We start from the raw sequence: 25,977 nt of genomic DNA, 5'->3' as shown, positions 1-25,977 counted from the left end.
TTTAAGCGCGTCGATACGACCAGCAGCACGCCAAAGCGCCCTTAGGAACGCAGTACCTGTGCGTACGAAGGTTACATGGAACCGAAAGGCGTACCTACATGGGCAAACTGGCCGACCGCGTAGAGCTAACAATTTAGCACCGCTTGTTTTAAGTGAGTAGACACGAACAATAATCTTTATTGACAGTGACCAAGCGGTAAAAGTCCCTTGTTGAGACATCGTGAGCTCGTAAACGACTAGCCTTCGCCGTACTTCAAAGAGACAAAACAAATTAGACGGCGGCCTGTGTTGCCCGTTTCCACCGTCAGCTAGCGCTCACAATAAGCAACTTGTATTTTAGGACGGCGGAAAGCATCAGCATTTTTTTTTTGCTAGTTTCAGTGCTTGCTTTCAACGAGTACGCCTGAAGACCCCCGGTTCTGTTGTTATTACAACACATTGCAGTCAGGCTGAGAACACCAAGCAGGTTTACGCAAAGAAATCACAATAGCCTATAGCGAATGTCGACAGAGTGGCGGAAAACATGAGCATTTTAACACGTGCACGATAAATACAAATACACAGAAATAGACAACAATGATCACAAAAGCGTCAGCGCACAATCCGTGGCGAAAAACAATGTGCGCACAGAAAGCACAAGCCCTTGCACATGTGCAGAATCTATGCTAACGTAGCACATAACTGCACAGCCTTGGATATGGATGAAAGCATCAGAATGCAAATGCCAACAAATAAATATCCACGCATCGGAAAAGGAAATATACTATGCGCTGAAAATGCTCACATTTTTATTTTATTTTATTTTGGGGACCACTGATGAATCGCTTCTGCTTGGCTGACATTTTAGCAAACAAGCATGGACCATTTCGCGAGGTTCACCTTACGCCTGCAATGTCTGAGGGTGTTTTCGTTCACGTGGAAATAAAACTTGCACACTTCTGACTAAGTATGTGTGTTTCTCTCGGCTCCAGTGCACAAAGGAGAAAAGTACAGCTGATAGACACGCCAGCGCAACATCTGCAAGAGGTGCTGTGAGAAATCCTACTAGACGTGGCACTTTCGGAATGCATAAATAAGCAACCTATGCTCTCATAACTTCAGAAGGGAATGGTCATGTCGAAAGGCTATTCTCACCGCATTCTACCCACATGGCAAACAGATCAAGAAGGAGTAGGATAGCAAAGAGAAATATCATCACTTCAGCAAGCCTGTCACACAACGCTGAGACGCTTAGTAGAAAAAAAATGACCCGTACTCGTTAACACAAACTCAAAACTCGAAAATACTCGGGAAACGCACGTACCTTTGTCCACGCATGTTAGCATACAACTCAAAAGCGAGAACAGCGAAGCGTGATATGTTAACGAGGTCACAAAGCAGAAAGAAAAACGTTGAGCTTGAAAGTATGCGTACCTGCCATCGTCGGGGAACCTATGGAAACTGATGCCTTCATCGGTATCACAGCTCCTGCGGCACCATACAGCAGCACAGCGACTGCCCACCATAATTGCAATTTGATTACATCGGTGAATTAAAAAAACTTTCGTGCGTATTTTAGACAACATTAACGATAGAATTCGCAAGAAAACGGGGAGCAGCAAACCAGCTGCCAACCGTCGGACGATAACTGCGCATATTCTGCGCGTTATCTGCGGCACCCGAAGCGCAGCGGCGCACTTTTTGCGCTTCGTCACTGGTCACGGCGACGGTCCGCTTGCTCGTTACCGCGCGCCGGACGTCAGCGGATGAGCCACAAGGCAGAGATATCCAGCGTTGCCATGGCGATGCCCAGTATTCAACGGCGGTCACATTGGCAAATATACCAATTCACGGCTGCCGCTGTACCTCTACATTGCGGAACGTCTGCTGTACATGGACACACCACCGTTGCACTTCTTCACCTCAAAAATAAGAACAGCATGCAGACATTCGTAATATTCAGAACACGTGGCGACGTTTATTAGCTACGGTTATATTTAATTATTCCATCATTCGTGTCAAGACATAACCCACATTACGCTACATTTCATCTTCCCTAACATGGCATGCATACGTGCCAGTCATTAAATATACAACATTAACCCTAGTGAAAGTGAAGCAAGCTGCATTCAGGGGCTAATTGATAGTGGGGAAGGGACAGCCGGGTGTTTCCGACCACCAGAGACGTTTTTGCAGATTTCTGCGTTTTAAATAATGAGCGTGCATGTAGCAGAACCCGCTTGCCATTTCGATATGTTCACGGGTATGGGAATGTCGCTCTGGCACGGGCGACGAAATTACACCGATTGGATGAAGACGACAGCGTTTTTGTGGGGCTCAGCCAAGAGCTGCCCTGTTGACCGACCCAAACTCTACCTAGCTAGAGTTTACCACACTACTAAGCCTTCGCATTACGATGGAGGCGAAACGTCCGAGACACGTGTGCATGCGCTAGTGCACGCTAAAAACCCAATATGGTCGAAATTTTTAGAGCCCTCCACTACGGTGGCCTTGTTTTGGCTCGTGAGACCTCAGAAACTTACACGACCGTCGCTCGGCAAACTTAATGCCATTTACAGCGAACGTCACTCTCTCTCATACGGGCAGATTTTCGCCAGCAAACAGCACTTCAACCTACCGCTTCAATAACACTTAAACTCATGTTGCCCTACAATGCTGCTCACACTTCAGTGTTGCAGCAAATATAGTAAAGTAATAATCTCTAGGGTTTTACGTTCCAAAACCACGATGTCATTATAAGGGACACTGTAGTTGAGGGCTCCGGCAATTTCGACCACCTGGAAATCTTCAGTGTGTACCTGGCCTGCAGATTTTCGCCTTTATCTAAATGCGGTCTCCTCAGACGGGATTCAGTCACGACCTTCGGGTCGGCAGGCGTACACCATAAGCATTGGACCACGGCTTACAAAGTTTGCACCGCAGCTTGCGAAGTCGTGGCCGTACGTGCCACCGGGCCCGAAAATCTCGCGCCAATACGTTCGAATCGAGGAATTCAGGGTAGAAGTCACGTGGCAGTCCATGTTTTAATTCACTAAACAACAAATTTCCTCCTCGTTCAAACATTACTTTCAGTTACGCAAGAAAAAGCACTTTTATGCGGCAATGATAGCTGTATTTCTCTTAAATATTGCTTTTATTACGGCGCCTCTGGCGGATTTCTTGGCGTCCCCGAGGGCAGATTTGAATGGAGTCACTATGTTTTTTTTTCTTTTTTAGCTACGACGGGGTTGATTTTTTCGCCCCCCTTCGGTGATGGCTGGAACATGAGACTTTACGAGGGGCCATACCCAATTCAGAACGTTATGCTTTACAGTCCCACAAGATGACAGCACTCCTCAGGCAAGCTTGCTTCAACGCCCAAGGTAGACCGTTATCTCCAAGACAGCGGGCGGCCTGCATTAGCGGCAATGAATCGGCAGTTTTTCCGCACTTGCGGCGCCATGCAGCTGGCTGCATTCCGGGCATATATCTAGACGCGATAACTGCTGCACGCGATGCGTCTGCGGAATAATATTTTCTTTCTTTGTGCTTTTACCATAGGGTTTCTTACAATAACCTAGAGAGGAAACTGGCGCTGCCATCGTTCAACCACCATGGGAATGATGGGAAGTACAGGATTCGGATTGGATTACGTTAACTAGCGAACTGTCTACGGACCTTTTTCCGGAGTTTCAGTTTCGTTCTTCGCAAGGCCTGGGTGGTGGGGTGCGTTGCAAAGCACTCAAGCAGTGCCTTTGTTCTTCAAAGAGGGTGAAGACCGCTATATCTCTTGGTTTGCTGCGATGTTGCAGCTCTACAGGTTGTATACGACACTTTCAGCAAAGCGTCGTGCACTCACCGCTGCGCATAGATGTAGCGTCCCATGCCAGTGCAGAAAATTGCATAGAGTTCACGTTTTGTGATAAGCGCTACTTGTCAAAACTCTTTCAAATCGACTGCAAAACGACGGCGAAGCTAAGTAGACGCATCGTCACGCTCCTCTGACTTGACTTCACAACAAAACGAGAGATGCGTCGGAGGCAGGCTACTTGGACAGACGCATCTGGCATCGCTGCAGATGATACGTTGTTTCTCACTCAATACGGTACTGTTATTTCCATAAATAGATAATGCGTACTTTCGAGGGAAAGATAAGCGCGTTTGTTTCAAGTGTTGTTAAGAAAATATTCATTATATTGTCATGCCAAATCTGGAACACAATTGCAGAGCACTGCATACCCTGGTGGTTGAATTTGTCCAGGTTTCAGTCCTATCTCACGGTCACGCGAACTTTTTGCAATAAGTTTTACGTACAAAAGATTGAAGCAAGTTTTAATCGGAAATAACTTCATATCGCTTTGTTTTACGCTCGGCCAACAAGTGTCGCGAATCTCAAGAACATAATCCATCCGAAGCAAATGCGAATCCTGTACTTCCCATCATTCCCATGGTGGTTGAAGCGCCGCTCAAGGAGCCCGCGTAGACACTAGCGCCAGATTCCCCTCTAGGTATTATTTTAAGAAACTGTATGGCTTTTACTTTCCGTATATGTGACCGTGGCTGCGGGACGTCGCACTAATCTCTTGCTGTACGAATTTCTCCCAGGGCCTCCCTGATGTGTTGAGTGCGGGAAAAAGTAGTTTTTGTCGTATATGGCTCCACAGTTCCATTTCATTTCATTTCATTTATTGGCCCTGAGGGCCCGAGAACAGACATTACATAGGGGGGAATACAATAATTTGCACAACGAATAAAGGAAACCTACAATGAAAGAAGTAACAAGTACTAAAAAAGAAAAATGAAATAACAAGCAAACTTAATGCGAATACAATGTAACAAAGGCAAACATAGTTCAGCAATGCAAGGTCGGGTAGAGTACAATAGTTACGATCAATATATAGTACAGTCAAGCAAAAAAAAATACACAGAATAAATGAAAATTTGGAATCACACAATACATATAATGCATAGAATAAAAATACATAGAATAAATGAAAATTTGGAACCAGACAATTCAGCTAGTTATGGAAGGAGTGCTCCCTAAGGTAAGTTATTAGCGTTAATTAGAAACAAGTTAATTTTTTATAGTTTGAAATCGTACGCGGAAGGGCGTTCCACTCGTTTATGGACCACACCAAAGGAGAGTATAAGTATTATTCAGTGCGAGCAAATTGTGGGCGTACCTGGTGGTCGTGGTCACATCGGGCTGTTTACGGCTGGATGGATGAATTTGAGTGAAAAAGCACTGTAGCTAAAGTAAATGCTGTGAAAGAAGAATAATCTCGAATATTTCCTGCGTGTTGCGAGCGATAAAACAGCAAGAGTTCTTTTTATGGATGATACACCATGAAAACGTGAATAGGAGGAAGCAATAAACCGAGCGGCTTTACTTTGAATTGACTCCAGCATGTCAGTAAGGTATGCTTGATGCGGATGACATATGTTAGAAGCATACTTTCATCATCATCATCATTATCATCATCATCAGCCTGTCTACTCCCACTGCAGGGCAAAGGCCTCTCCCATGTTCCGCCAATCTACCCGGTCCTGTGCTTTCTGCTGCCACGTTATACCTACAAACTTCTTAATCTCATCGACCCACCTAATTTTCTGTCGCCCCCTCACGCGTTTGCCATCTCTTGGAATCCAGTCAGTTACCCTTAATGACCACCGGTTATCCTGCCGACGTGCTACGTGTCCGGCCCATATCCATTTCTTCTTCTTAATTTCAACTATGATATCCTTAACCCCCTTTGTTCCCTGACCCACTCTGCTCTCTTCCTGTCTCTTAAGGTTACACCTAACATTTTCCTTTCCATCGCTCGCTGCGTCGTCCTCAATTTAAGTTGAACCCTCTTTGTAAGTCTCCAGGTTTCTGCTCCGTAGGTAAGTACCGGTATGATGAGCATACTTTAGGGCTGGTTTATTGAGCGAATGAAATGCCTGAAGTTCAGTGTCTGAAGTAGCCAGACGTAGGCGGCGTTCTAAAATCCCAAGCTTACGATATGCATTCTAAAAAGACAGGGCGTGCAAACAAGGACACAAGAAAGAAGTCAGGACACCACAAACGCCGACTAACAACTGAAGAGACGCACAACGGCTGAAAAGAAAGAAGGCACGAAAACTTATCTGCGCATGCCCATGCAACAGGCGAACCTATCAATCCGGCACGCGTGGCGGTCTACGTTGAAGATAACTGTTAAGGCATTTGATTTCATCTTTATGCAAGTTGATCGACGGTTGGCTCACGCATGCGTTACCACTATTCTCGATATGCCATGCTTCTATCATCAGGCGCGTTTCTTCATTTCTATGACGGTACAACACTGCGCATTCATCGAATTTTGGCGTGCACTTACAATCTCGACAATGCAAAGATAGATTAGAAGGTGAGCCTCCTGTTAGCGATCTCTTATGTTCTAATAATCTCTGGTTGATGCATCGGCCCGTCTGTCCTACGTAGAAGCGACCGCAGCTGAAAGGGATCTTATACACCACGCTCGTACGGCAATCAGTGAATTTGTTGGTGTGTTTTACGAAACAAATATCGGTCCGCTTCTTGTCTTTTACTCGCTCATTCTTCCTCTGCACAGCGGCGCAAATCTTACCTAGCTTATTGGCAGCCGTGAAAACAACATTAACGCCGTATCTACTTCCTACTTTCTTTAGCCTGTGAGACACGCAATGAATGTACGGTATACCTACGACACGTTTCTTCTTATCGCTTTCTGCAACCATGCTCGGACTTAACACAATAGACTTCTTTAAACGTTCAGCGACCGTGGCCACTGCATCACGAGGATACCCTACATCTAAAAGACGCGTAACCTGTGCGTTAAAGCTATCACTCATTTTGTGCTCACACGACTTGGTGAGGGCTGATTTAAGGCAAGACATGGCGATACCGTTTTTTACAACCTTCGAGTGCTTCGACGAAAAATTTAACAGCGGTTTCGAAGATCTAGGAGAATACTGCCAGCACACGTGGTTCTTCTGGAACGTTAAAGAAATGTCTAGAAATTGTATTCCATTATTCTGAGGCACCTCTTTAGTAAATCTCAGCCCACCTCCATTAATTTCAAATTTTTCGCTCACGGAAGTTACCACCTTTTCAAAGTCCTCACCACTACAAAAGATCAAGTAATCGTCCACATAACGAAAAACCTTAATAACCGAATTACCTAAGGCGCCTTCCAAAAGATTGTCAATCTTGCTAAGGTATAAATCACTAAGAACCGGAGCAACCTTAGAACCAATACATATCCCTGATTTCTGCACATAAACGTCTTCCTTCCAACCTACAAGCGTCGACTTTAAATACATGGAAAGGATTTCTAGAAAAGCCCCGGTAGAAACACCACATTTATCGGTGAAAACGGTCTGGTGCGCTTGTTCGTTAATACATTCATTAACACAATTTAGCAACTCCTCATGCGGCAAAGAATAATACAGGTCTTCAATATCCATACTAAAAGCCTTACAACAGCCGGGGTTCTCCTCGGAGAGGAACTGCACTAGTGCCTGAGAATTACGCATACGAAAAGGGTCTGAAAAACTTAAAGAGGTTAAGCAGTTCTGCAAATAACTAGATACAGCGACTTGCCAGGTGCCTTGCTATGAAACGATTGCTCGAAATGGGATCTCGTTCTTATGTGTTTTGGCTGAACAAAACAATTCTAAAGTGAGTGATTTAGCCTTCTTGACATTACAAGCTATTCTCTCAAGACTATGTCTTAACAAAAGGTCGACAGCACGTTGCCTGACTACCGATGGCTTAAGTTTTACCGTCCTAAAATTCTTTTCTATGGCTGTTAATGCTTTTTCTGAGAACAAACTCTCCGGCATAATTACAAAATACCCTTCCTTATCTGAAATTACTGGCCTGAGTTTCTTTTCGACACAGTAATTAACCAAAGGCTGGACAGGATCAGAACACTTGAGATGCATATTTGAACCCTTGATGCTAGCAACACAGTCTGAAATGCAGTGGGAACGCTCTTCTTCAGGAACAAGTCTAGTGATTGTACGCGGCAAACTTAAAACGTCTATTGGTTTCAGGTTCGGCTTAAAACAGTATTTAGGACCTAAGGCTAGGGTTTTACGGTGACTATCATCTAAGGCAACTCCTCCAAGGACTAGCAAGTTATTTTGCGATGAAACAGTAGAAATAATCTTCCTCTTACATGGTTGAAGTTCTCGAAGTTTTACCCTCCATATGAATTCCGCATGCTGGTTAGCTACCCTCATCCAGTGTTGTACCGTCATAGAAATGAAGAAACGCGCCTGATGATAGAAGCATGGCATATCGAGAATAGTGGTAACGCATGCGTGAGCCAACCGTCGATCAACTTGCATAAAGATGAAATCAAATGCCTTAACAGTTATCTTCAACGTAGACCGCCACGCGTGCCGGATTGATAGGTTCGCCTGTTGCATGGGCATGCGCAGATAAGTTTTCGTGCCTTCTTTCTTTTCAGCCGTTGTGCGTCTCTTCAGTTGTTAGTCGGCGTTTGTGGTGTCCTGACTTCTTTCTTGTGTCCTTGTTTGCACGCCCTGTCTTTTTAGAATGAATACTTACCAACTAGCTCAGCTCTCTGTTATTCTAAGCTTACGATATGCTCTGCTGGTAATTAGTTCTACATGATTGTTCCGTTTGAAATTGTAATGCAGGATAACCCCTAACTATTTAATGGACAATACCGTTTCAATGGAAGGCGAAATTTATCTTTTTTTCTTTTCAGTCGATGCATTTACCACCCCCCTCCCCCCTCCGAAAGCTTTCTGCGCGTCACTTGGTTTTGCACTGCCTCCGTAATCGTCCTACCTTTGACCAAGCGATGGTGTCATGTAATGACGTCATCATCTCACGTCACGGTATGTGCCATCACGATGACGTCAGAAATTTTGGTCTTCTCATTGTCACAAATTATCCTGTGACGTCATTATGGTAACACAGGATGATGTCATCGCATGACGTTTTTTTTTTTTTTTGCAGCACTCGTGTTCCGCCGATGACAACGCTGACGGTAACTTTATGCGTTTGATGGGGTATCTAAGGCTTCCGCCTCCAAAACTGGGTGCACGCTCAGATGTCGCGACGATCGTTTGGCGCTTTGCCTTCAAGTATACAAGAACTGTTGGGACGATAGCGTATCTTTAAGGAAACCTTTCCAGCGATGAAAGGGCAGCCGCAACAGTAGTAAGATGGGCTAGTTGGCGTTTCTTGCATCATTACTGTTGGATTATTGCTATAGTTGCGCTAGAACAAACAGTAGTTACAGAAAAAAAAAACAAAGGACGGAGGCTAATAATTTCTAGCGCTTCTCCCTTTCGTCTGTAAGCACTATTTCTTCTTGTGCTAGTAAACAAATTACGCGGCATAAGAAGCGAGTAGTAATTCTAAGAAATGAGACGTAGGCGTACGCAAAAGAAATGGGACAAAATCAAATGAAAAAGGCCATTTCATTCAGCACTCTCTCCCTTCATTCTGCTCCCTAGTGTTGCGCCGTCCACGCAGGCTCGCTTGCAGGCTTCGTCTGAGGAGAACCGGTTGGAGCCGATGAGGCAGCGGTGCGTGAGCAGAGTCGCCGCCGATGCGCGGACGCAGCGCACGGGACCTTGAGCGCCGGGAGACACGTCGGCAAAGTAAGGGAACCGCAGGAGATCGGAGTCGCACGTTATTCCGACTCCAGGTCCCCTACATCCCTCCTGGCCATAGTTGTCACCGATGGCTTTAGGCGATGAGCAGCGCCGCACACATTCGTACAGGCTCCCGAAGATGTCGCTCTCGTCGGGACTTGGACATCGGCCCTTAGGGAAGTCCCACGGCCGGCATCGCTTGCCGTCGAAAACCCACCAGCTGGCCTTGACGTCTCGTCTAGCCGAAGTAAACGAAATGTCCGTCGTGGTTTTGAAACAATGAAAACGGCAACAGCTAAGAAGTGCGAACACAACATAGTGTGAAGCTTAAGAATAGCGCAAAGAATATGTAGTTTGGCGCGCAAGCGGAGCTCATGCGCAGTCGACGCGGCACTCATATAATGTGAGCGCCCGCAGCATCGAGTGGCCGCTGCTGCGGGTGTGTCAAGCGGCTGATCGCATGAAAAAGCTTGCTGGACCATGACACCTGGCTGCGCATTTGTTGGTGTGGAGCCGCTGATTTGTGATTATGGCACGTACAAGTATTTTGAACAACTTATATCCGAGTTTCAGCACATAACGGAGGACGCGGCCGCTAGGCTGACTTGGTCACATTTGACGCATTATAACTTGTTAGCAACCAAAATAATGCAACATTTTTTTATGCAGAATGATAGACGACTTCCTTGACTTCAATCAGAGGGATTTAAAAAAAGTGAAAATGGTCTTTTTTTAAGAAAACTATTTTCAAATTTCGGCGTTTTTGGTAAATCACCTAAGTTTCAGCCCGATTATCGAATAAAATGGAGCGCGATAAAACCACGAAAATTATCCTAATACAGATCGAAGGTATCAATGTTAACATGTACCGATTGTTATTATCCTCACTTTAAATTGTTTGCAGCAATAAATTACTCAAACACAGGTATTTTGTGAGATTTGCCAAGTTCGTGATTTCTTTCTTCAAAAGTGCTTCGACAAGCAAGAAAAATAATAGACTCATAAGATTGTATTGAACTTGTTCTTTGAGGGGAATAAATATTGTGACCAAGAAGTGCACCGTTTTTTCCCTATGTGCGTTCAATATTCAGATATCGCGAAATTGGCGAAAAATGTTTTTTGCGGCCGAAATTTGTATACTTTTTTTTTCAGGCGAACAATTTTTTTTTCGCAAAACTAACTTTAAAACCATTGGGCTGGGTGTAATGCCTAGACCTACAGCAAGTTTCATCAAAATCGGGAATGGTGACCGGGACCTCGTGTTCGATCTTATCTGGACACACCCATATATATATATATATATATATATATATATATATATATATATATATATATATATATATATATATATATATATATATATATATATATATATATATATATATGGGTCATTCCATGCCAAGTGTACCAGACGTGGCGCTCGCCCATCGCAGATTTTGCTGATAAAATTTGTGCCGTTTTCCTGTGCCACATAGAGTATTGTGGCAAAACATTTTTGCTCGAAAAAAATTTTGACGATCATTGCGCCCCCTCGAATTTCGCTTGTATTTGTTAAACCGTGCCTTATAGAAAAATGTGTATAGAATCCATCTTTTGTGTGTTGAGCTTCGAAACCACGCTTGCGCCATCGCAGAGGTTCTGTTTAGTTGTCCTATTTTTTAATTCTGAAAACTTTGTGCTTCACTACCAGCTACGTGTCTTCAAAAACTACGAAAATCTTCAAAGTTCGTGATTTTTTCTTGAGCTATCTGGAACTCTACCTAACCAATATAAAAAATAGTATGATTTTCAGGAAAGTTTATTTTAGTACAAAAATGTTTAGGGGTAAAATAGATTTCAAATCTTCCCGAAAAAACTTGTGAAATTAGAGAAAATATGCAATTGGTCGCATGTTTGACCGTATTTTTCATACTGATGCGGTCCAAGTAAAAATCCTCGTCATGCGGCGTTTGATAGTAGACTACATCGTTAAGTAATGAAGAAACTCTAATCAAATCATTTTTTGTTTTAAGGAAGAAAATAATTTTTGAATTTGGCCCTCCGAACGCGTCCTGCATTTCTTTTTGCTGGTGCTTCGCCGCAAAGCACGTGGTCGCCCTTGCAGCTGACACTCGTCACAGTCAGAGGCAAGATGCGAGATGTATGTCGGTGACTCTTGAGTGGTCGAAAGTCTTCTCGCGTTGATGTCAGGGCGACGAGTAATGAATTCGCGTTACATTGGGAGCTGCTTGGCGGGCCCAATGGTAAGTATGGACGCCCGAGAGCAGCCTATGGCGCCGTTGGTACAGTGTGCTAGAGGGCCGTCTGCACACCACGTATACCAAGACAAACAAGTGTATACAATATGCATTATTTCATTCAGAATGTCATGCTAATTGTGCAGACGGCAGCAAAATCATCAAAATCAGCAAAATCTGCGATGTGCGAGCGCCACGGCTGGGACACTTGGCATGGAATGACCCATATATATATATATATATATATATATATATATATATATATATATATATATATATATATATATATATATATATATATATATATATATATATATATATATATATATATATATATATATATATATGAGAAGGCCAAGACGAGTCGTCCTTTAGCTTTCATCCGAGTCTTGCTTTTTCCCGTTTTTTTTTTATTTATCAATACTGCAGCCCACCATGTGGTCCATGCAGGAGAGGCCGTACAAGCAACATGCGAATCAATAACAAGAAAGTAGCAGCCAGGCAAGCACGAAAAAGAAAAACAAAGGCATAGAATGCAAGACATGATACATTAATTACATTAATAATACAGGCGCTTCATTTCGCGTACAAAGTCATTTGAATCGAAAATAGTGGAAGATAAAGCTTTCCAACCTGACATAGTTCTAGGAGAAAAGTTGTATTTATATGAATTTGTTCTTACACAAATGTGGGCCAGTGCCCAGCTATAAGTGTGTCCAGGTTTTCTAGTAGTTTGGGGACGCTAGCCATTGGGCGTATTTACGTGGGCATTCCCTGAAAGACAGTTATGAACAAAAACGAGCCTAGTCACTTTTCTGTGGAATTCTAAATATGGGATGTTTATTAATAAGTATGGCGAGTTAGTCATCTTGTACCTATTGAGTGTGAAGCGCACTGCTTTTCTACGCACACCGATCTAGCTCTAGAATATCATTCTTGTTGTGGGACTCTCACACAATCGAAGCGAGTTTGAAGCAATTATTAAATGCCAGAAGCTTAACGCTGGGAGGTGTAGTTTTAAAGGGGTCATGAACCACTTTTCCAAGTAATGATCTAATGGCCTCAGTATCGGAGTGTACTGCCTCCCGAATCGATTGCCGCAAAAATTTCTCGAATCCGTCAAGAATCAGCGGAGTTACGGGGGTTTGGCGCACGCTCCCAGCGCTTTCTCTCTTTTCTCGTGCCGACGAGCGCACTGGAAGCTAGACAGGGAGGGATGGCATGGGGGAAAGAAGTTACGCCAGCGCGCGTCATGAAACGCGATCGCTCTCCCGCTATGATTCGCTTGCGCGAGTGCGGCTACCGTGTACTGAGGAGTGTGGCGCCGGCAAGTGGCAGCACCCCGCGGCAAGAAGCGCATCTGATCCGAACGCCGCTCTCGATTTACGTCGGCTATCGGCCAATAAGCATGCTATGTCTCTTGCGACGTACAGCGGACAGACGCCCCGCCCACCGACGAGAGTGAGAACCGGCCTCTGTTTGAAAAGAGGGTGCCTGGGGAAACGGCAACTTCGCGCTCCGCTTGTGGCCATTACGCGGCGCGCACGACTGTAATATTTGGCAGAGCAGTTCATAGCCGTGTCAGCTTTCCGCAGGATGTGTTTTTTCAATCAGCCCAAGGGGTGCTTCATGACCCCTTTAAGCCTCGCATTGAGAAACCCCCATTTTTTAGTGCGGAAGTACAAATAGCAGATATATGTGATCACCAGGTAAGTTTGCTGTTTATTGCGATACCAAAAAAAGTCACAGTTTCGCCGCAACGGCGAAGCAATGATTGCTATAGCAATAAATTGTAATGTAACGCGAAGAACGGAAAGCAGCTCGAAATTGCCAGCGCATCGCTCGAGCCCAAAGGACGCACAAAAAGAACGCACACAGGACGAGCGCGAACTAATGCGTCACAGCTCGACACTTGAAGCGCACTGCTCAAACATAAAGCAGGACGCACGAAACAAACGAACAGGTACACACAAGACGAGCGCGAACTAATTGTCACAGTTGTTACTTATTTCTGTTTGAACAGCGCGCTCCTTTCGCAAACGCGGCCGCTGCAGCGAGCGAAGCGAAGCACCCCACCGGCCACCCCTTCTTTCCTTGAGATAAGCGCACGAAAGCGACGACGCCCTGTAGAGCGAACAGCAACGGCGTTCGCAGGGGTGGGGCCACGATCTTTAAAGCGCGCAACACGCGCGCACGTCGCGCCATCTATGTGGCCACTAAGAAAGCATGCTGAATTACATGGTGTATATAAATAGCTCGCCGTTAGCAGGCTGAGAGACGGTGCTGTCGTGGCCTAACGTCTAACGCGGCGGGCTGCAAAGTGAGAGGTCGCCCGTTCGATTAAACTTTATACTTTTCGTTTATTACATACTGCGCGACATGCTTCTGAATCCCTCAAGAATTACATAAAACAGTTGGCATCTTTAGAACGTCGTAGAATTAATGCGAACACAAGGAACCCTGAGACATGGTCAGTTCCATATTTCAGGACGCACTACAAACATCAATCATTGGCATATAACCTACCATCCACTTTAAATAAATATGAAGATATTCAGATTTTTAGTAAAAAAGACTTGCGTTTATATTTCGCACACTTGTAATGTCACATACTGTGACATTCTGTGTAATTGCATTGTGTGTAACCTATGTCGTTTCTTCTAACATAGTCATTCTGCTTCCATGAATTTCTTGCTGTGTTATATGGCCAGTGTTTTTTTTTATTTTGTTCCAAATAGCTAGTATTGCTACAGTAGTTCGGTGTTACTATTCTGTGTTATTCTTATTTCTGTTCATTACTCATGCTATAGCAGTATTTTATTGTATGTAGCATTTTTTTTCTTTTCCCCAGTATTTTCTTTTATGCACATGTATTTATTTTCCCTTTTTTTTTTCTTCCTGCAGTTCTCGTGCTGGAAATACATTGTAAACCGCTGCATATGTATTCATTTTGTACGATATGGTATTCTGTTTTGCTTGTTGATTTGCTCGCCATTGCACCGTACTGCTTGTTGTTACTGCCCTGTATAGTCTGGTCGTTGGGTCCCGTCAAGCTACTTATGTAGCTTTTAACCCAACGCAACCATCCAGCACGTATATACTGGAAAATAAAATTGAATTGAATTGAATTGAATTGAATTCCGCGCGTCGGAAAGAATTTCTTAACTATTTTTCTTTGTGGCCTTTCTATATATATACATACTTATACATATACGGTGAATGACGGCGACGGGGACGGATATTTTCCAGCCGAGACTGTCCATATAATTGCTATCGCAATAATACTTGCATCTATCAACTTCCTGTGTACCACGCTGCTTAAATGAGTATGTAAACGCGCTAGGTGTTTTCTTTCTCGTAACATGCATAGGTACACAGAGTACACCAGTCAATTAATAATTGACTGCAGCACGTATTAGTCATGAACACCAGAAACAGTTTCTTTACCTTATTTCAATGTTGCTTCTGAAGCGAGTGCGTAATTTTTTTTTAATTATCACAATTGTTAATTCCCGCCTGTACGCATGGCCGGGATAAAGCGGATACGTGACGCACGCGCGCCGCTTTTCTCCTCGACCCTGGCCATGCAAAGGCTAGCACAGTCGTGCTATGGAGATTCTATGGTACGGTTATTCTAAGGACATCTCAATACAGCTCTCGCACAGTAGAAAGCCAGGTGCTGTAACTTCGTTCACCCTTTCTTCTGAACACTCACGTAGCCACTCGTTTCATTTGTGTTGTCAGAGCACTGTGGGAAGGCCACGCATAGTTTGCAATTTCTGAAGAGCAGCGTGAACACGATGTTACAATGATTGTAATTGTCTTGCTACCAATCATATAGAGTTGTGCGTTGCCTAACCACTCAGCGCTACGTCACATTGGTCTATGGGACCAGGCGACACCACAACTTCGCTGGCCAGCCACCTTCTGAATGTGAGCTGCAGCCCAGATTAAGCGAGTGTGTTAATAGATAGGAATAATTGGACGTTTTTGCAAGCCGACCTATAACTTTCTCATTGGAATTTTTCACCAGCTTCGTTGCTTCAAAAGATGGTTAAGTAAACTTGCAGATTAATCAGTTAAGCAGAACACAAAATAATAACGTGATTTAATGCAGTAGTCAGCAACGTGCATTTGGTCGCGTGGTCATAAAATGCGTCGGCATATTTTTAAACTCTGGCTTTAGTGAGATGAGGCACCATGTATATACGAAGAAATAAAAAATAAAACAATTCAATCCAATAAGGGATTTCAGCAGCGGACTTCCTTGTCTATGGTAGTTCCAGAAACGGCACGCTTACACACTGCTCACCCCCTCTGGCTGCCAACAAAGGCCTTGAAGATGTCTTTAGCGCACCTGTCACGAAGGCGTTTAAAGAGGGTGACGTCAGACAAGATGCAGGTGCATCCATGCTAGGCACAATGTGTGTTGCGATTGCTCCCAACACCAGTTTTTAATTAATTAAATCATAACTGCAAACGTGATCAATGCGCCCCCAACTTGTCTGGCGTCACCTTCCTCAAACCCCATTGTGACAGGCCCGCAAGAGAGATCTTCGAGGCCTTTGTTATCAGCCAAAGGAGCGAGCAGTGTGTAAGCGTGTCGTTTCTGGACTACTATGGTCCAGGAAATGCACTACCTGACGTCTCTTACTGGATTCGAACGTATCCAATCTTTGTTCTTTGTTCACGCTTGTTTTATTCTTTATTCCTTCGTGTAATATATATATATATAATATATATATATATATATATATATATATATATATATATATATATATATATGTCGTTCTTGTTGATTTTTTCCTTGAGTACTTATGACTGCGAGGTGCCTGCCTAGAATCCCCGCATAGGCAGTACACGGTCTTGCAGAAATCATTTAGTGTCTGTCCAAAACACGTTATTATTAACGATGTAATAAAGCCACGATGATCCTATAACCTGCGGCGTTATGCACCCCTTCGCTGTGTAATGCGTGAATGCTATAGAGTTCGCACCAACCTCCATGAATTTGTTTTTTATTTGCTATCGTAAATAATTTTTCTCATCACATCAGCAGCGGAAGCACATCGCACATATTAAAGCCGGATCATTCTGTACAGACACCAGCATGTTTTTTGTTAGATAGTAGCGGGCTATAGGACCGTTTTAGTACAAACTATTTCATACTGAAAACGAAACGTTAAACCCCATATGCTACAAGTATACTCGCCTGTTGCACCAGGAGAATAGCGTCTTCTCGAAGCAGGCATCCGAGGTCACGTGGGCGTGGACACATTTCTCTTCGCACTCACTGTGCGAGGTGAACCTGTTCGGAGAGTGATTGCACACGTGCACGTCGTCCACGAGAGTACGGACACACGAGCGCGTCGTGTGGCGGTAGTAGGCCTCGTGCCGGAACGTCAAGCAGTACGTGTAGAAGGCCAGACCACACTTGTGCTTTGTCTGCGAAAGGATCAAGAAAGATATTTTACTTTCGCTTGAGTATTACTATTTTGCTTGAGTAAAGATTAATACATGGACTGAGAAGAAAGAGAAGGTGGCTCACACTTAATCACAAGTTTACCAACACAGCCAGTGCGAGTGCCACTCTCAAATGCCTAAGTCTTGAGTTGGGGTTGCTTTACTTTTTGTTAAGCGTATTCATGTTTCTCGTTAATCAACGAGAGCAATATGAAAGGATACGGTTGTGAAGACGGGCATAGCGTCGCAGCCGACTTACAGGCCGGCGTATCGGTGCCGACATGACGTTGCGCCGTGAGTGTAAACTTTCGTTACGTCGCAACGCAGCAGGATGTTGCGTGCTACCACGTTTTGTGGTCGACGGCAGCCGCGACAGGGACGCAGCAGTTCGAGTCAATGCTGTAGTACTATCCGTTCCTCTCGTTATATTTTCCTCGCGTCTTGGTGGTTTCGTGACTTTCATGATTGTGGCGGTTTCCTCTTGCACCTCAGGCGCAACCGTCACGTTATCGTCAGAACTACCCAACGTCGTCCGCTCGTAGAAGGCCGCTGTTTCATTAGCACTTGAGGACGGCTCGACTCTGGCCACGGTAGTCTGCGAGAGGTACGTGGTCCTCCGCACCGACGCGTTGGCCTCTACCGGCGACGCAACCGCAGGTAAGTCCGGGTCTACCAAGTGCTGCGTCCAGCGGTTGCGGGCCAGTGCGGTCCATCGCATGTCGACAACGACCGCGGTGACGCAGGCGACCACCACCGCGACCAAAAACGTCATCATCGTGTACCGCTGGCAGGGACCCGCGTCGGCGCATGCGCGGCGCTCCTCGGCCAAGGAGCTAACGCGGTGCGACAGCGATGCCTGGTCGAACTCGTAGCCGAGCGTGGTTTGCGAGAAGAGAAGGCTCATGCTGCGCGGGCTCCAGCGGTCCTCCTCGCTCGAATACACCGGCGACAACCTGCGCACATCGCGAAAGCTGCCGACGACGCTCGATTGCTGGCTGCTTGGGCGCGAGGTGCTGTCGATTTCCACATGCGCCGCCACTGACTCGTGCTTTGGAACACCTTGCGTCGAAGGCGATAAGGCCGCCTGCGAAACCGTCCCGCTAGATCTGCCAGAAAAGGACAGTCGCTGCTTGAATGGGCCCCCAGCAGACCACTGTTGCGATCTGCACGGCGCAGCGTTCTCGAGTGGCTCTCGCTGCGGGTTCCCTTCTGCGGAGCGCTCGTTGATGGTCTTCGGGCTGTGGCGCGACCCTGATGCCATTCCTGAAAAGTGTCGTCGAACAGGGTTGCCCAATTTCCTTCACGAAAAGCGGACGATGCGTTCGCGTTGGCGCGCGCTCCAAACTTCAACTTCTTCCGGGCCTACGGTCAACTTCGCTCTGAAACAGTGAAATCCATAAGCTAAGGTGAAATTCATAACTTGAAAAATCCTCTAGAACTAACCAGAAATAACTAATATTCCACGCCTACATTCCATATAACATATGCGATTATTAGATGCGAAGTATCTTATGGCGGAGTTCAATCCGGTGGTGGTGGTGGTGGTGTGCGGCGTGACCACCCCTACTGCCCATGCGCATACCCTCGCCACTCACCCTCTCCCCTCCCCCTCAACTTCCCATCTCCACTACCCCTACCCTTTCCCCTCTCCACTTCCCCTACCCCTCCCCTTTCCCCCTCTCCACTTTCCCTCTCCCCTCCCCCTCTCCACTCTTCCTCTGAAACGCGGGCTAGACATGCCGAAATTCTCTCCTGCGCGACGCCGCGATAAACACCAGCGCATGCGCGTCCCCTCCCCCTCTCTCTCCTCTCCTACGCTGCCCCCCTCTCACACGCCTGCCGACTGCGTTCCCCGCTCGCCCTGTGAGAATTAACGGCCAGGCTAGAGGGAAGACAAGACGCGCGTAGCGTTCCTCTTCGCGTTCCACGACGCGAGATCGGTAGCATGCCCGAAGAACGCCAACGGAACGCGATCGTGCAAGTGCTCCGGCTTCGCATCGCCTCATGGTCCCCTTTAGCGGGAAATCGTGTAATTTTTAATTGCAAGCCACAGTACACAAGTCTTTTAGAGACGCCATAGTATAGAAAGGGGATACTGAATGAAGACTGCCAGCGCATATGGGACGGAACCTGCTCTCATTGCGGCTCAATTGCCTCAATTAAACACATTCTCTGAGACTGCAGGGAAGACCCTCATCTCCCAATCTCTTGGCCGCTCCCTCACCTGAGGGGTGAGAGGACGCTTTGACCTCCACCAGCCTGGGAGTCTAGCTCCAGACCATACAGAGGGCAAAGGAGGCGGCCACCAGCCTCAGCCTGGCGGATCATAAAGACTCACGACAATAAAGTTGTGTTTTCTCTGTCTCTAAATCTACAGTACAAGCGCAATAGTTTCCTGAAATGTATATGCATGTTTGTGCGCGCTCTTACATGAACTCATTTCATGCCATCTTGGATCACTGAGAATTTGATAGTGAGTATGGGAAGAGAAAGTGTGGCCGCTGTTGGGTATATGCATTGGCATGCTACATTACGCAGGGTCGTTGGTAAAAGAAACAGAAATAGCGATGTAAGAGCCGTTCTTCGCAAAGTAATGGCATATCATATGAACATATAAGAGCCAATGACACAGCCATCATTGAATATTTGAATAGATTACCAGTCGCATTAACATCGTCAGTTATCGCCAAAGCGTGAATGCGCCGCCAATTTATTTCATTTCATTATTTTATTTAATTTTTTACTATTCATGTAATGCATTTCTTTGCAAGTGTTTTGAAAAGCAATAGTGGTTTGAAGAACATTTTTATGGAGTATGCAAGACTTTTTAACAAGGAGTAGCTGTTATTGCCTCTACAGCTACCAGTATCACCATCACAAAAGCACTGAGGGCTCGTGCCATAAGGGTTGAGCCAAAAAAGAAGAAGAACACAATCGTCTCTCTGACGGTTTAGGCTTCGTGCAAAGGCTTCAGTTGAACGAAATGGCCACGGCAGGAAGGCTGCAGCTTCTCAATAAGATTTCTGTCAAGGGAGCAGGAGACAAACTTCGAGCCCGAGCCGCCTCATCGCGTTCCTCACTGTCCAAGTTGGCGTCCCTGTGGCGCCATCGATTCAGCCCACGGCGCAGCAACTCTCGGATCCCCGGCCGTGTCCCACAGAGGATCGGCATCTTACGCGGTGTCACGCTGGAGTTCCTGGGGGGTACAGTGCGTCGGCCCTTCAAGGAACTGGAGCAAACTTGCTGTCACGAGCTTACTACACCGCAGACCTCGATGGATTCACCGTGGACGAGGAAGTGTCGTGGCCTCCGAAGGTACGCATGCATTACGACATAATTCACTTGATCAGTTTAAGCATGCAATATTTCGTGTAGTATATCTCGAGACACAACACAGGCAAGGCCGCAGGGATGCGAGCACGGTAGCGTATAGTCATTGAGTAGATTAGCCAGCGTATAGAATACTGTATATAAAATTTATGCTTTATGGGCATCAGCCTTTAAGAAATATACGTACTTGAGAAGCACTTTCGCTGAATCGCTGCATGCATATTACGTGATTTCGAGTAATTTCCGAAGAAGCCTACGGAGCGAAGTAACTTAAGTACTCCCAGAGCGTAGCGTACCGGAAACAACGTAGCTTGCGAAGCTTTTCCTGAAATACGTGTCCCCAAGAAGATAACTGTTATATAAGGCGTCACTACCAGCAACGCAGCACAACAACCTTCATTTGACAACTAGAAATGGTGTGGTGAGTATTTCATATATTACAATCTAAACTATATGACTATGACAGACGAATTGTGAGATAAGCAATGTGCATGCTTAGGCTAATTAGTAAGATGAAGCCTCTCGTTCTATAGTTTTGAAATTGTATCCATACTGGAAGGCGCAACAACCAGCATAAATTCACGGGACAGTGGGCGACGATGAAAGAATTCCTTTTCTTGAGAGAGAGGGGTGGGCTGAGTCGTGTTGCGCCGTCTGTGTGAGCTATTCATCGCCGTCCAAGATAACGACTCAGCAAATTTTTTTTCGCACTAGGCTTTTAATTGCTATCGCTAAGTGGACCCACACGTTTTTTTTCTTCTTCGTTTATTTGTAACGCTGTTTGTTTGGCGTGCTAAACAGGCGACGTATAAATCCCCAACACAGGTTGCCCTCGTGGTCACGGCGCTCGCCGCGGTGCTCCTGATTGGCGTCGTCGGCCTCTTCATGATGAGCGAGGACATTAGCGCGAATATCTGGGCTCACAATGGCCACGGATTCACGGAATACGTCGACTTCCAGCCTCCCTCACCGAGCAGTGCTCTCCCGGATGTCAAAGTACGCGAAAAAACCATTGCTCGCCGTGAAACGGCTTCGACGCATCGTGGTACGGTCGCCGCATCGAAAGCCACACACGGGTCATCGACGCCGAGATCAGACCCCCACCATCACGGGCCGAGATACGCTGATGACGACACGGCGTCCTGAAACCACCGACACGGCGACAGAAGCACCGGCCGCTACGACCCCAGGAGTTCCTGAAGCAACGGAAAAGGCCGCTGCGGGTGCGGAGGTAGGTGTTTGTACGAATAGACATATTGAGTGATTAAGTCATCGGTTTATTCAATATAGTGCAATGATGCAATACAAGTGCAAAATAAATTTAATACAGAAAGAGGTCCCAAAGTGAAAACTGTCAGGGGGACCTCCTGTTGCTACATGTATACCGTCATATTGTGCGTGAAATGAACATCACTTCTCGGTTGCCTCTCGGTCTGCACGAATAAAAAAACACAAAGTGATGACAGAAAAACACAAAAAAAGACATCGATATTCTTTCCTTCACATCGCATTGAACATTTACTGTACATCATTAATTTCTTTGGCGTATGAAATAGCAAGTGTATCCCTGTGCATCTCTTATCTCTGTCTTGGACGAAGTAAGCTTTTAATGATTCCCTGTAGTACTTACATCACTGCTACTCCCGCGCATCCTTACGCATGCTAGCTTTAATTCACGTTTGCTAGATTCACAGTGCGCTGGCACGTACAACTTTAAGTGGTTATTTATAGACCTTAATGAATTCGGCTGTGTATATTGGTGTTCTGAACTTGAATCAAAATAGTTCATTGTTATGTATAGTTCACTCGACCTGGCTGACCCCCTTCACAATGTCCAGTAACAACATCTGCTAGCATTTGATTCCACGATAAGTAGCCTTTGCGATGTGTGTGTGTGTGTGTGTGTGTGTGTGTGTGTGTGTGTGTGTGTGTGTGTGTGGTGTGTGTGTGTGTGTGTGTGTGTGTGTGTGTGTGTGTGTGTGTGTGTGTGTGTGTGTGTGTGTGTGTGTGTGTGTGTGTGTGTGTGTGTGTGTGTGTGTGTGTGTGTGTGTGTGTGTGTGTGTGTGTGTGTGTGTGTGTGTGTGTGTGTGTGTGTGTGTGTGTGTGTGTGTGTGTGTGTGTGTGTGTGTGTGGTGTGTGTGTGTGTGTGTGTGTGTGTGGTGTGTGTGTGTGTGTGTGTGTGTGTGTGTGTGTGTGTGTGTGTGTGTGTGTGTGTGTGTGTGTGTGTGTGTGTGTGTGTGTGTGTGTGTGTGTGTGTGGTGTGTGGTGTGTGTGTGTGTGTGTGTGTGTGTGTGTGTGTGGTGTGTGTGTGTGTGTGGTGTGTGTGTGTGTGTGTGTGTGTGTGTGTGTGTGTGTGGTGTGTGTGTGTGTGTGTGTGTGTGTGTGTGTGTGTGTGTGTGTGTGTGTGTGTGTGTGTGTGTGTGTGTGTGTGTGTTAAGCAGGCTTTGTGAATCAAGGCCATATAGTTTTCAACATGAGGAATGCAAATCATCAAGGGCTCATCAAGGGCTCTATATAAATATTTTCTTTTAAGTAAAGAAGGGGAGGCTCAAAATAAAACAGGGACATAAAGAGGAGACCGACAACACAGGCGCGCTTCTTTACTTTCAAGATGAATCGATACCAACTAGCTCAAATGGCGGTTTCGCTACAAAATATTTTTTTCGTACGGGTCATTTCCAATGTCTGTTAGTTTTCGTTAACAAAATGGCCAGCATACGATGAAATCCAAAGTTTGACAGCAATCCGTCTGGCCGGGGAAATACATAGTGTAAACGCAAAAAAAATATACACCGACCAAAAAAACACAGTTTACTTGACGTTTCGGCCCCCCATACGGGAGCCTTGTTCGCAATAAAAGCCATAAGGATGGCGCAGCGTATTTAGCTACGCCTAAGTACGTGACGTAAGCAGCGATAGTACATTGTCCGAAGCGCCCCATCCCTCCTGTTCAGCGTGTGCGCAGTCGTCTGTATATACGGGATTCCAGGTGTAGGCATGATGCAAGCTTCTTTTCTTTGGCCACAACACGCGCACTTGACCAGTCACTTTGGTGGCCTGTAGATTCCACGTGCTCAGCGAGGGCATTCGAGGCAACGTGCCGTTTTCTGACGTTATATTCGTGTTGTTTGACTCTTTTCTTGAAGTCACCGCTCTCACGGGTGTACTGTTTGTCACAATAATGGCAGCCTATGGCGTAAACAACACCGCGGAAATTTTCGCTCGGCAACATGTCTTTTACGTTGACTAAGGCGTTCCTTAGCTTCCGTGCTGGTACATGTGCTATTTCGACATCGTACCTGCGCATGATGCGGGTGATGGTCTCTCTTGTTCCGGGTACATACGGGATGGCCCTTGGCGACCACGTAGGCAGCGTTCAACGCCGTCTCTTAAGAAGCGTATGTACTGCTCATCACTCGATGTACTACTCATCACTCCCACGCTGGCTGAAGCGCCTTGCGTTGCACTTCCCACAGACCAGGGCTTAAAGTCAGGGGGGGCCCAGGGGGGCCCGGCCACCTCTCGCAGGTCAGCTCTAGGTCTGCAGTCCCATTTGATAAGCGCTGGAGCTTATTTATTTTTTAGCAGTAGTAATTTGTGCCGGGAAAAAACAACTCCCCAATTTTTCAAATAATGATTTTAATCGCGGTTATTCGGTTGACGTGGCGTCAGCAAAACACAAAAAAACACGTATTGTCGTAGAGCTGAATGCAGTTCCCTGAGACACTGCACACCACAGGTTACCACCCTGCTCGAATAAGCTCCTTGGCACAGCATACTGTTTCACGAGGCACCTGAGCGTGGAGCTACCTCATCATGAATCAGTGAAGGTTGACCATGGTCTCAGCAGGTTACCAGTCAATTTTCATTCCTTTAGTTGTGCATAATGAGCCTGGTATAATGCCAAAGACACATGCATTTTGCCTACTTTTTTATGCAAGTAGGTGTGAAAGAAATATAGCGTTGTCGTGCCAGGAGTTCTCAATGCCGTGAGTCAACTAATGTATTTTCTGCGTTGCAGCTAGAGTTATCTGCTTTCAGCTCATATATCTTTAAGGTATCAGGCCAAGTGTCGGAAAACATTTTTTAAAAGCGATAATCAAAAGAGTCCATTAGTCTACATCATAAAGCACACCTTTTTAGCACATGTGAGCATTTAAAGCAAGTCCTATTTTTTGTTAATTTTTTCATAATTGAAAATTTCATTAAAAATGGGCCTTACACGAACACTCCTAAGTCAAATTCCTCTCAATAAAAAGCTTAATTTTTTGTAGGGACATAAAAGAAGCTTTGTTAAGTGCAATGAACCAAAACAACTGAGATAAGACGAATGTTAAATACATAGTGATTGAATAACCAAAAAATTATGCACTAACACTTGGGGCACCTTCGTGTAATGGGCAGCCATATTGAATCTCGTGGCACAATTTTGCTTATTAAAGTTCATTGCACACCTACTAATGTAATAAGGAGGTGTGCTATATTTCAATCAAAAATCATTTTTAGCATAAAAGTTGACTTCGCGTATGGAAAAATGCCAAAAATATAAGTTCTGAGAAAATCAACAAAAAAGATTTGGAACAGGTGCAGCGCTTGCACAAGGTGATCAGGATCCTAAAATCCTCGAGATTTGTAGTTAGTTCCATCCTGGACCTTGCTCTCGTCTGCCTATGCTCGAACGGCACCTTGCCATTTTTTTTTCTAGCTCGCTCTGCAGCATCAGTGCTTTGGCGATGCGTTGCCAATCATTTGTGAGGCAAGCTTTTGCAGCATAGAGGCCCAGGCTCGATATGCCGACTTGCTTCAAAATATCAAATGTGCTTCTGTTGCCATCATTGAAATGACACACAGTGCCATACAAAGCAAATTTCATGAGTGACAGGCACATACGTGTCCTTGAGCTTAAAGAAGTTTAACTATTATTATCAAAAATGATGTGTTGGCAATGCTATTAGAGCATTATTACATGTTCGCACTTGATATATGATTGTTAAATATCCAACCAAATATTACGTATCAAGGTAATCTTATGGTGCACACAAAACTGGCACTTTCAGTTTCGGTTTCGTAGATGACGGGTTTTGTAACATTTTTGCTTGTATCTTTTGAAACAAACTGCATAAACAGAAAATTTATGCAGCAAAATGATTGGCGATAAATTGTATATCTAACATAGCCAAAAACTAAAAAGTGACGTTCTGAAAAAAAAAAAATTCGCTTTTTCCATTTGGCCTCATACCTTAATCCTTTACATCCAGAGTTACTTTTAAAAAATCTTATCCAAAATGCCAATTTTTTTAGTGCTTGATTGCATCCGCACATTGAATAA

Source organism: Rhipicephalus sanguineus, chromosome 6, assembly GCF_013339695.2.
Source record: "Rhipicephalus sanguineus isolate Rsan-2018 chromosome 6, BIME_Rsan_1.4, whole genome shotgun sequence".
In the NCBI taxonomy this organism is placed as follows: domain Eukaryota; kingdom Metazoa; phylum Arthropoda; class Arachnida; order Ixodida; family Ixodidae; genus Rhipicephalus; species Rhipicephalus sanguineus.
The sequence above is the reverse complement of the archived record's forward strand: the minus strand, read 5'-3'. Positions refer to the sequence as shown.